The 11,230-nt window shown below is 33.8% G+C and overlaps 1 pseudogene; it reads left to right on the top strand.

The window, feature by feature from the left end:
* Positions 1-8,259: 8,259 nt before the first annotated feature.
* Positions 8,260-8,683, top strand: LOC150094040 (small ribosomal subunit protein eS7 pseudogene; annotated as a pseudogene).
* Positions 8,684-11,230: the final 2,547 nt, after the last annotated feature.

Here is an 11,230-nt window from a genome sequence, read left to right as displayed (position 1 = left end):
AGACCTCTTATCGCTTGGAACTCGGTATGATAACCTTCCACCTGAAGAGGAAATTTATCTGCGGCCTAAAATGTTGAGGTATATATTACTGGACAACGAGGATGTCCTTTGATTGCAAAGCTCTAACTTGAATCCCGTTTAGAATGCGAGGTTTATGAATTTTTCGCACGAAGCATAGCTGAGTGTTTTCACGGAGAGGATAGGTTTAGCCCTCCTAAAACATCCCCAAAAACATAAAACTGGTCAGAGAATATACGCTTTGAGAGGTGGAATGTGTCAATAGGATCAATCACCTTATCATGATATAATTTGTTTTATATGAAGTCACATTATTTGGTTCTGACCACCCATTGAGCCCAATATATTAAGAAGAAAAGAGAATATATCACTTAAAATGCATAATTTTTTAAGTTAATTGTGAACGTAGACAATATATCAAAAAGTGTCATTTCTGATGGAGTTAAAACTTAAATTATACGTAAAATAATTCGAGATATAAACCGTCTGTGTTGTTAACAGAAAAAAATAGACAATTCGAATCAAAAACCTCTTAGGGAAAAAAAAAGAAAAAAATTAAAAATATTAAGAAGAATTAAAATTTTAAAATATACATTTAAAAATAGTAGTTTAAAATTAAACTAATTTTGGACATAAATGTAATATAAAATCAAATTGTATTCGGATAATATGCACATATTTGCTTTAGAAATACCTTCCCATGTTCCATTATAGTGATCATCTGGATAGCGGTGAATAACTCGACATCAATTTCGTACTACTACTACCGATAATAAATTATATTCTATAGTGAAGCTTTATCTCTACTTCACTCGCCGCATCAAGCTATAACATTGCAGAGAAAAAAAAGCTCTTAGATGAAGTTTTTAGTTTGGATCACAAGTTCGTAACGTTGCAACTGCCAACCACACCAAGTTCATATACTTAGTGGTACTTAAGATGGCACTATTGAATGCTGCTCTGGGGAGAGATTTATCAGCTAGGCGCAGCTCCTTTTATGTTCTTTTTATAACACCTGCTTAAAGTAAACGTCTCAAAACATCTCTTGATTTCTCATTTCTTGAAATTCCTCGATAATCCCAATACATCAAGTAGATCATGCTGAAAACGAAGGTCATGTTATTGATGGCCTTACTAAAAGGATTAATTCAGGTCAGCGGGATACACCAAGAGGCATTTTATTAAATAGTCATAGAAAACTGAATACGTATTCAGAAATAGAAGAAAAAACGTGCTGTGAAAATAAAACCTTACAACAAAATTCAGGGTATGTATTTCCAGTGACCAAAGTTTAGCTATGCATACACGTGTGAGGTTGTCAGGAATTTATCGCCAGCGTTCACTTACAATGAGAGTGAGATTAGGATGCTTGCCAGCAAATAGCCTACAGGTTTGAACGGAATCAACATGTTTGATGAAAAGCATTTTCGCCTCCAAACCGCTCTCTTGGGGTCAGTAGAGAAACTACCGATCTCCAGTAGTATCACATGCAAGTAATGGGAAATACCAATCATGCACTCTGCAAATACCTCATTAAGCTTTCGGGAGATGCAATAATTCGATTTTCTTAGAGGGCTAATTAGCGTTCGTCCCAGTTTGTAGATTCTGTTCCTAAGTACATGAGAGGTACGGTAATTTACACGGCAATTCCTTGTGGAGGGCAAATTTCAAGTGTGTGTGTGTGTGTGTGTGTGTGTGTGTGTGTGTGTGTGTGTGTGTGTGTGTGTGTGTGTGTGTGTGTGTGTGTGTGTGTGTGTGTGTGTGTGTGTGTGTGTGTGTGTGCATGCGTGTGGATGTTTGGATTTGTAATAGCACTCATTGGATTTGGTTTTATAGTCAATTTATCGCAATAGAAAAATGCCTTTTATTCTTAAATTTGAAATTACTTTTATTACTTAACAGCTCTGTTTGCAATTGCAGTCTTGAGTGTAAGTTAAAAAGAGTGATTACTTCTGTGTGAGAAAACCTAATTTTTCCTTCATTTTAAATAATTAAAAGTAACTAAGATTGTCAGAAAAGGAAATACAATTACTGTGGTAAATTAAAAAGAATAACTTTTGTTGAAAATGGCATATGTCTGCTTTCTGTGAATTGTATTTATTATTTTTGTTATTGTAAAATGATGACGAATTATGTATCTTCTGTTTTCTATTATTATACACGATACCTTCAGACTTGATTATATATCACATATTTTGCTTAGAAGGAATTTAGATAAAATTAAATTCACGGCGTAAGGAACTTATTTTATTCCTTGTTCTTTTCAAATAATCTAAGTAGACATCTCACATGCAGATAGATTTTTTTTTGCTGTGGGGAAAACTCCAGCAAAACAAACTTATTTCTGGAAACGCATCTAACTTTCCAACAAAAGAAGATAGAAATTATATTCGATTTTAGAGGAAGATAAATCTATCCTCACACAACATCACAATAGCTTTCAAAATATTTCTATTTCCTCATTTTTAGGGTAGGTGGATGATCTGGAAGCAACCTTTTCCTCCTTTTTGTGACTTCGCGAATAGAATCCAACACAAGCGTCTTGACCTCTTCCTTTGGAGAAAATTGTTCACAGTCGATTCAAGACTTCTATTTTTATGACCCTCTCGTACATAAAAAATTTAAAATAGTGCATTAGGGTTTTTTTAAGTAAAGGGTTATATGAGACTGGAGTTCAGCTCTGGGGAATAAACATACTTTTATTTTCTGTTCTTTTAATATCATGCAGCCAATAAAGAAGGTTGATGCCATTCTAAAGGACAAAGGTGATCATCTACAATTTGGGAAAAGTAACATTTGCAGAAAGAAAGTTTAGTTTATCCCGAAAAAAGGGAAAAATATACCAACCTGTGTCTGAACAATTCCACTGCCACAAATAATGCCCTGCATGTTACAACACATAAGCCAATGCACTCTTCAAGTAGCATATGGAAACTTCGATATAAAATATTCAATATGAATGGTTATTTAGGGAGGCTCTGTTGTCGGTTATAACATACTAACGATATTGCCCAGGTGGGTTTGTTTTGAAACACTCAGGTGTTCATGAAATGCGTAAATTATCTGAAAACAATTCTTCAAATGGCATCCTCTTATGTATATTCCAACATTTTGTGATATTCCGCTCGTTTTGTAAATTGGGACAATTTTTCATCACTGCTTCCCATGTTGCCATTAGAACCTCATAATGATAGATGCGTAATAAAATTGAGCGTCTGTAGATAAAGCATTTTTAAACTACCTTCAAATGTTCAGATATATATAAAAAGACAGCTAAAAGCTTAACGTTTACGATGGGTAAAAACGCAGTCTGCTATCTTTTTAAATAGGCCAAAGAATAAATTTTTCGGGATAGTTGAGGTCAGGTGTCATTCACTATTATCTTGTAAATCACTGATGTCATGTTTGTGTCTCAAACGCCATAAAAATCTTCAAAAATGTCTGGAATAGAATATTTTGCTTCTGGTCTTGTAACACGAAAACTACTTGTCGAAAAAGAAATGTTTTTTTTTTATCCACAGTTGATTGAATGAGTACAGAAATTGCACTATTATGTGAGTTGTTCGTATCTGTAGCAAAGTAGAAGATTAAAAGCAACGTTTCTTTTAATATATTTATAATGGCAACACACTCATTAGACACTTGATGAGACAATCTTTTCCCATAATAACCCTTCTGATAACTAAAATGAATATAAAATGTAATAAAGATATACGATAGGAGAGTGGGGATTTGATGCTCTAGAGGCAAGAAACGAAAAGAAAAAGAAAAATTTGGAATTGATCAATTATTCCTTGCATGAAAGAGTCCGCTTATTGGTGAGTTGAAGACGCAATTCAGGCTTTACAAAATAATATGTAAATGAATAAAGAAAATTTGCCTTTGGTTTAGATTTTATAAATTTTCCTCTGTTTAGTATTCATGTTGACGAAAAAGTAATTATAAAACTTGAGATCATTTATTAAACTCATTTCACTTGTGTAAAATTTTATAAGCCTGGTATATTATAATGAGGTTGAAACTATCGCGCGGTATTTTATAGTACTTCGGTCTAACGGACTTTACAGGGGCCGTGCAATCGAAATGTGGTTACATTTAATTTGCGCATAAGTACTAGAAATTAGTTATCGCATCTGTTCTATCTTATACACATAAGCAATTGTAACTACTAGGTTGAATCATTAGTTATAATTAATGGTTAATTAAATTCATATAAACATAGGTATTTAGTTGCCCACAGTAAATTATTAGAGGAAGATAAAATAATAATAACGTGTTGAACTGCTCTGGGCAAGAATCAAAACTAATATGATGTCATATATAGTTATTAAGATGCCGTAATTAATATTACAGTATTCAGTCATCGGTATTATCCGGAAATCCTGCGGCAATGTCGGAAGAGACATATGATCAACTACGTTTACTTTATCCCACAATGACTCACGTTCATTGAGATATGATAACAAATGGTATATGTCTGTTGTAATAAGGCAAACTAGAATCCTCAACAATGAGATCTTGCAATTTAACTGGGATTCTCATGAAATGAGTGTTGTTGATGATGGTACAATATATATATATATATATAGCTGAAATTTACAGTATTCAAAACTGAAATATGTGCTAATTATCTAAAGTAAAATTAATTCGGAAGTATAATATTCTGCACACTAGTGAGAATTTAGAATATACTCCGACTCTATAAATATTGAACTGTTATGCAATATTATTGTCATCTCAAATTGTAATTCTAAACCTCTTGCTATTTAAATCATGTAGTCGGTAATGTTTTGGAGGCTACATGTTCTGAATATATTGGTAAACGGAAGGGTTTCGTAGATTTCGGTTCTCAAATAATAGACTTTCTCCTCATGATTTAGTTATAAGAATCTAGATAGTGAAAATGATCTCTGCATTGAAGTAGGCAGAAGAGAAAATGCAAGACAAGAGCTCTCCAAAAAAGAAACCATCACCACTAGTTTTATGAGAAACACTTCTCCGTTCCCTATGATAACGGAAGGAAGGAAGTATATTTGAAACATTATTATTATTATTATTATATCATCATCGTCATCATCATCATCATCATCAAATTCCTGACATGTACCCTCAAGGGGTGTACAGGATATGATAGTACTACATGAAAAAAATTACATCATTACTAACTTCCTATCTACAATTTCCCTCCAAATCAGTCTGTTACTTGTCAAGACTCCAACATTATCAGATCTTATATTTCTATCGTCTAAGGCACTTTGTACCGTATCAATCCACCTATATCTTGGTCTTCCTCTGGGTCGTTTTGCTGCCAACCTGGCAGAGAACACTTGTTTTGCTAATCTTTCCTCTCCCATTCTATTTAAGTGACCATACCACCTGAGATTAACTCTGCTAACGCATTCCTGGATGTTGACAATGTCAAGTTCTTTCCTAATATCCTCGTTTTTAATATGATATTGCCATTGATGCCATCTGTTCACGCCTATAATCTTTCTCAGGACTCTCATATCTGCGATCTCTAGTCTTTGGTCAAGTGTTTTACTTCTGACCCAGTTCTCAGATCCATAAGTTAAAACTGGTTTGAACACTGTCTTGTATACAGCTAATTTAGTGTTCCGACTAATTTCTCTTTTATTCCATATGAATTTATTCAATTGACTTCCCACCATACCAGCTTTGCTGATTCTGTTGTCTATTTCTATATTTAATTTACCATCTTCAGTAAAAATCGTGCCTAAGTAGCTGAAATGTTTCACTTGTTCCACAGGTTCTCCATTCACAACACAGTTGACATTTTCAATGATTCTGCCTATTTTCATTGTCTTTGTCATTTTATTACTGACCTTCATACCATATCTATTACAACAGCTATTCAATTTACTCAGAGAATCTTGCAGACTTGTAGTGGATTTATTTAGAAGTATAACATCATCCGAATAAAGCAAACAGCTGACATTAACATCTCCAATTTTGATATCAGGTTTAATACCACTTTCCTTCATAATGTGATCCATATAGCTAATGAATAACAGAGGGGATAATGTACATCCTTGTCTTACACCAGATTTAACATTAAACCATCTTCCTGTACTTCCTTGAATTCTAACTGCTGGCTTACAACTCAAATAAAGACTAAGTATTGCTTGATATAATGTCCCATTGACACCATATAACTGTAGCGTATTGAATAGCTTCTCTCTTGGCACCTTGTCATATGCCTTTTCCAAATCGACAAAACTTAAATACAGATCTCTGTTATATTCCCATGCTTTCTCGACTATTTATCGTAAAGTGAAGATCTGATCCTGACAGCCTCTATTTGGCCTGAATCCAGCTTGTTCTTCACCAAGCTTTTCTTCCACAATTCTTCTCAACCGTTTCTCTAGTATACTTGCATAGATCTTGCCAGGAACACTCAGTAGGGAAATACCTCTGTAATTCTCACATTCAGTTTTATTCCCTTTTTATATATGGGTACTATGAGAGCTCTACTCCAGTCATCGGTAATTCGTCCTTCTGACGTCTTATGCCTTCTGAACTATGCAGTTCAGCCACTGTAAGAATCTTATGCCACCATACTTCAGCATTTCTGGTCGAATAGCATCTACTCCTGCTGCCTTTCCACACTCCAAGCCTTTGATGGCTTTTTCTACTTCAAGTATGGATATGTATTCCTGACCACATGCCTGGGTAGTGTTTTTTACTACTGTGCTGTCATCACTGCTTGTTTCATTTAGCAGTTTTTCGAAGTAATTACTCCATACTTCAAGGATATCTTTTTCTCCCGTTTTCATGTCACCTTTATCATCTCTAACTCCTTTTACAGCACTCTTTCCTCCATTCCTAAGCTTCTTCAACAACCTCGAGAATATTTTGCCACCTTCTTGATATTTATTTTCTATATTCTTGCCAAAGTCCTCCCATGGCGTTTGTTTAGCTAGTTTTACACAGTGTTTAGCATTCTTGCATTTGTCTCTGTATTCTCTAAGAGCACAAGTTGACGTATTTGACAGGAACTTTTGATATGCTTTCTTCTTTTCCTTCACTGCCTCTTTAACTTCCTGTGTCCACCAGGGAGTTCTGATTTTTTTATCCTTGCAGACAACCTCACCATATGCCTCTCTGGCAGAATCAATCAATGTTTTCTTCAGAGTTTGCCACTGAATCTCCAAAGTTTGATTCCTGTTCTCAAACTCTTTCATTTTTTCTTCAATAATCTTTGTGTATTTTAGTCTACAGTTCACATCTGAGAGCCTGCTCAAATTTTATTCGCTTTAAAACTTTCTTACATGTTCTTCTTTTCAATACGAAATTCAATTTTATCCTGCTCAAGACTAAATAGTGATCACTTCCAATTTCAAATCCTCTGTACACTGTGGTGTCCTGCACCAAGGAGAAAACATCACTATCAACAATAACATAGTCAATGGGACTTTTCTTATTCCTTGCTTTTTCTTCCATGTGAATTTGTGCACATTTTTATGTTGGAACATGGTGATAGTAATAACCAGTCCATGTCCTGAGCAGAAATCCAACAGATATTTGCCATTATTATTAACTTTGCTCTTTTCTCCAAATTTTCCCAAAATATTTTTGTATGTCTCACAATCATTTCCTACTCTGCTATTTAGATCCCCAACAAGGACCAACTTTTCCTTTTTTTTGTGTCAGTTGCTTTTTCTAAAGACTCAAAAAATTCCTCCACTTCTACCTTAGTAGAACCTTCTGTGGGACCATAGGCACAAATAAGACTCATAGTCCAGTTCTCCATCCTCATATTTTCCCACATTACTCTACTTGAGACTGACTGCCATTCAAGAAGATCAGCCTCGTATTTTGTGTTGAATACTCTGGCTACTCCTTCTTTTCCTTGATTATCATTGCCTGAATATAACATTTTGTATTTATTGCTCAGAAAGATCTCACCAGTTTTTGTCTTTTTTGTTTCAATCACCCCTATTATGTCGATCTGGTACTTATCTAATTCCTCAGCTAGCTCCATTTCTTTGCCATTCAGGCTTCGTATGTTGATAGAACCGATCTTTAACTCTGGTGGTGTTGAGTTGGGGTTTGTTTTCAGATTTGTTCCAGTAGCAGACTTTTCGCTGTTCGCCCTGGTTCCCTGGTGAAAACAACGGGGGCCTTGTTTAACCGGGAGACGCCCCAGCCGGCATGAAATTTTGTCATGTCGTACCATTATTATTATTATTATTATTATTATTATTATTATTATTATTGGGCATGGTGTATTCAGCAAGTACAAAAATCGTTAAGCGGCAGGGTGAAAAGGCAGACGAATTCGAACTGTCTATTGCCCAGGCTCTCTGGGAAACTGGAAATGAACAGTGACTCGAAAACTCAGCTTAGAGAATTACATATAACTAGTGCAAAAAACATTGATGTAAATGGCAAGAAGTCGAATATTAACATCTGTTCATGACGCAATCTTAGAAGATTTGGTGTATCCTGATGAAATCGTAGGGAAAAGAATCCGTATCAGATCAGGTGGATCACGTATAACTAAAGTACATCTTGATAAAAATCAGCAGACAAATATTGAACATAAAACTGACATTTTTACAGCAACATACAAAACTCTCACAGGGAAGGAAGTTGTATTTCAGTTTCCTGAGCCTTTATTTTAAATGAATAAATGGAATTATGAAATAAATTTAAAAAAATAAAATATTATTAAGAGAGACCTCCAGGGAGACAGGGACTCATATAGGGAAGCACACCAGCTATCATACTTATTTTTGAATTCATTCACACTGCTTGTACTCACAACATCCAATGGCAATCCATTCCAATCACGCATCACCTTCTGAGAGAAAAGTGTAGTCTTCACACCCTTCTTGGCGGCCTTCATTCTCAGCTTCCAAGGATGCCCTCTCGTCCTTTCCCCACGATCCATAAATTGAAAAATTCCATCAATTGAAATCCTGTATGACCCTTTCAGAAGTTTGCATGTCTCAACCATATCACCCCCCCCTTTCTCCTGTTTGCTAATATCTGCAGTCTAAAAATTCTCTGTCTTCATAATCAGTATTCCACAATCCTGATATCATTTTTAATTCCTTTGTACTCTCTCCAATATATCAGAATCATAACGGAATCCAGGAGACTAGACCTGCGCACAACAGTCCAAGTGAGATTTTATCAAGCCCTTGTAAAGAGCAAAATAACATCCTTATCTTTACATGTGAACGTTCGTTTCAGTATTGCAATTATCTTTTGAGTTGTATTTGCAATCTTTGCCACATGGCTCCTGAACTTCAACTTCCTATCTATTAACACTCCAAGATCCCTAGCGTCATCAGTTTCTTCTAGCCCAATCCCACCAATATAATACGACATTGGATATTTAATCATGCCGAAGTGAAGGACTTTCCATTTACTGACATTGAACTGACACCCGTTCTCCCATGCCTCCAATTCCAGCCTATTTAAATCATTCTGCAAAGACTGCATATCAGCAGCATTCCTGATTACCCTACCTATCTTTGCATCATCAACAAATAGGTCGCTTGTCAAATCTTTCCCAATATCATTAATGTACAGAGTGAATAACAGTGGACCAAGCACTGATCTTTGTGGTACACCACTTGTTACCTTAAACCTTGCAGACCTCCGTATATCACTTTTTGACTGATATCTGTCAGTCAGCCATCCTCTTATCCATGCTAATATTGATTAACCCAAACCCATTTTCTCCAATTTATGCAACAGTCTTCCATGCGGTATTCTTTCAAAAGCCTTAGCAAAATCCAAAAGTAAAACTCCAGTGGTGTATCCTTTCTCCTTGTCTAGTTGTGAAACTATTTTCAGAGCTTGACTAGGGACTTGCTTTATTGCGAACAAAGAGATATTAATGCATTGTTTATGGAATTAATATTATCGCTATGATTCAATAATATATCCTTCCTTATATTGATCCAAACATGCCGTTTATTGTGTTTTACTTATTGAGCACTTATATTTTACAGAAAAACTTAATTCATTGAGGAATAAATTGTTTTGTGCATTGCTAGTAAGAGAGTTAGAAAGGGATTTTTTTGCAGACTTTCAATGTTGACATTGTAATATATTGTAATATTCTATAAAATTAATACTTTTGTTATTAATAAAATTAATAATAAAGTTATGAAATGCTTTTAAATATACACGTAAGGTAAAAATATCAAGAAATTTAAAATGTTTGATTGGATGATCGAAATTTTGATAATAAGAATGCGAACTAATAAATACTTTTTAACATTCCCTTATTTCAAATGTAAGTTTCTGTGGTTTAGTATTTCTGCGGGAAGTTTTAGGTATTGAGAGCACATTGTATCGGGTTTAAATTGCTTACTTTTTATTAAACTCTCAAAACTCCCCATTTTCACTTATTTCATGTATATACCGGGAAAAATGTAATTCCAATAATTCAGTTAATTGAAACTTTTAATACGATGTAATTGATTGAAAATTTATGTTAATATAATAAATTTAATTGAATAAATTAATAAATATAATAAATAAATAGGCAAAATCAATTAATTTTAAATAAATAAGATAACATTATTTTAAACGTATATTATAAAGAGAAAAAAAATTTTTTTTTATTAAACCCATATTTTATTTTTGCTCCAATAATTGAGTTAGAACGAATTCGTTTCCCCCCAATTCCTCTGTATTTTCCACTTGTTTTAATTAGAGTATTTTAAGAACTTGCTTACGGGACTAATAGATTCTAATTTGTTAGTTATTTGAATATTTTAAGATAATAAATTTATGAAAATTAAAATATCAATTAATTTAATTGTTTATCAACGTCAGCGTTATAAGATATTACTAAATATTTTCATACAATTACGTAAATAATAAAACTGGATTATTTATTAAAATCTATTCTCGACTGTTCTCAAAACAAGTTTTGTGAATGAACATCAGCTATCTTTAGTTGCATCATTCACACCATATTTTTATTATTAAAAATATAATGTAAATTTTAACCGTGAAGATTTTTTTTTTCTTTCGCCCTTCCCCTCCCCGTCATATCTCAATAGATAAATACTAAATTCATTACTTATTTTAATACCGAATACTGTAAATTAAAATTGTACATACTAAATTCATTACTTATTTTAATACCGAATACTATAAATTAAAATTGTACACACGTATGTATTTGGTTAATAACAAGTTATATCCAAAGTATTTTATTTAGTAA

Source organism: Typopeltis vanoorti, chromosome 23 (genome assembly GCF_054136105.1).
Source record: "Typopeltis vanoorti isolate ZY-2024b chromosome 23, IOZ_Tvanoo_1.0, whole genome shotgun sequence".
Lineage (NCBI taxonomy): Eukaryota > Metazoa > Arthropoda > Arachnida > Uropygi > Thelyphonidae > Typopeltis > Typopeltis vanoorti.
The sequence above is the reverse complement of the archived record's forward strand: the minus strand, read 5'-3'. Positions and strand labels throughout refer to the sequence as shown.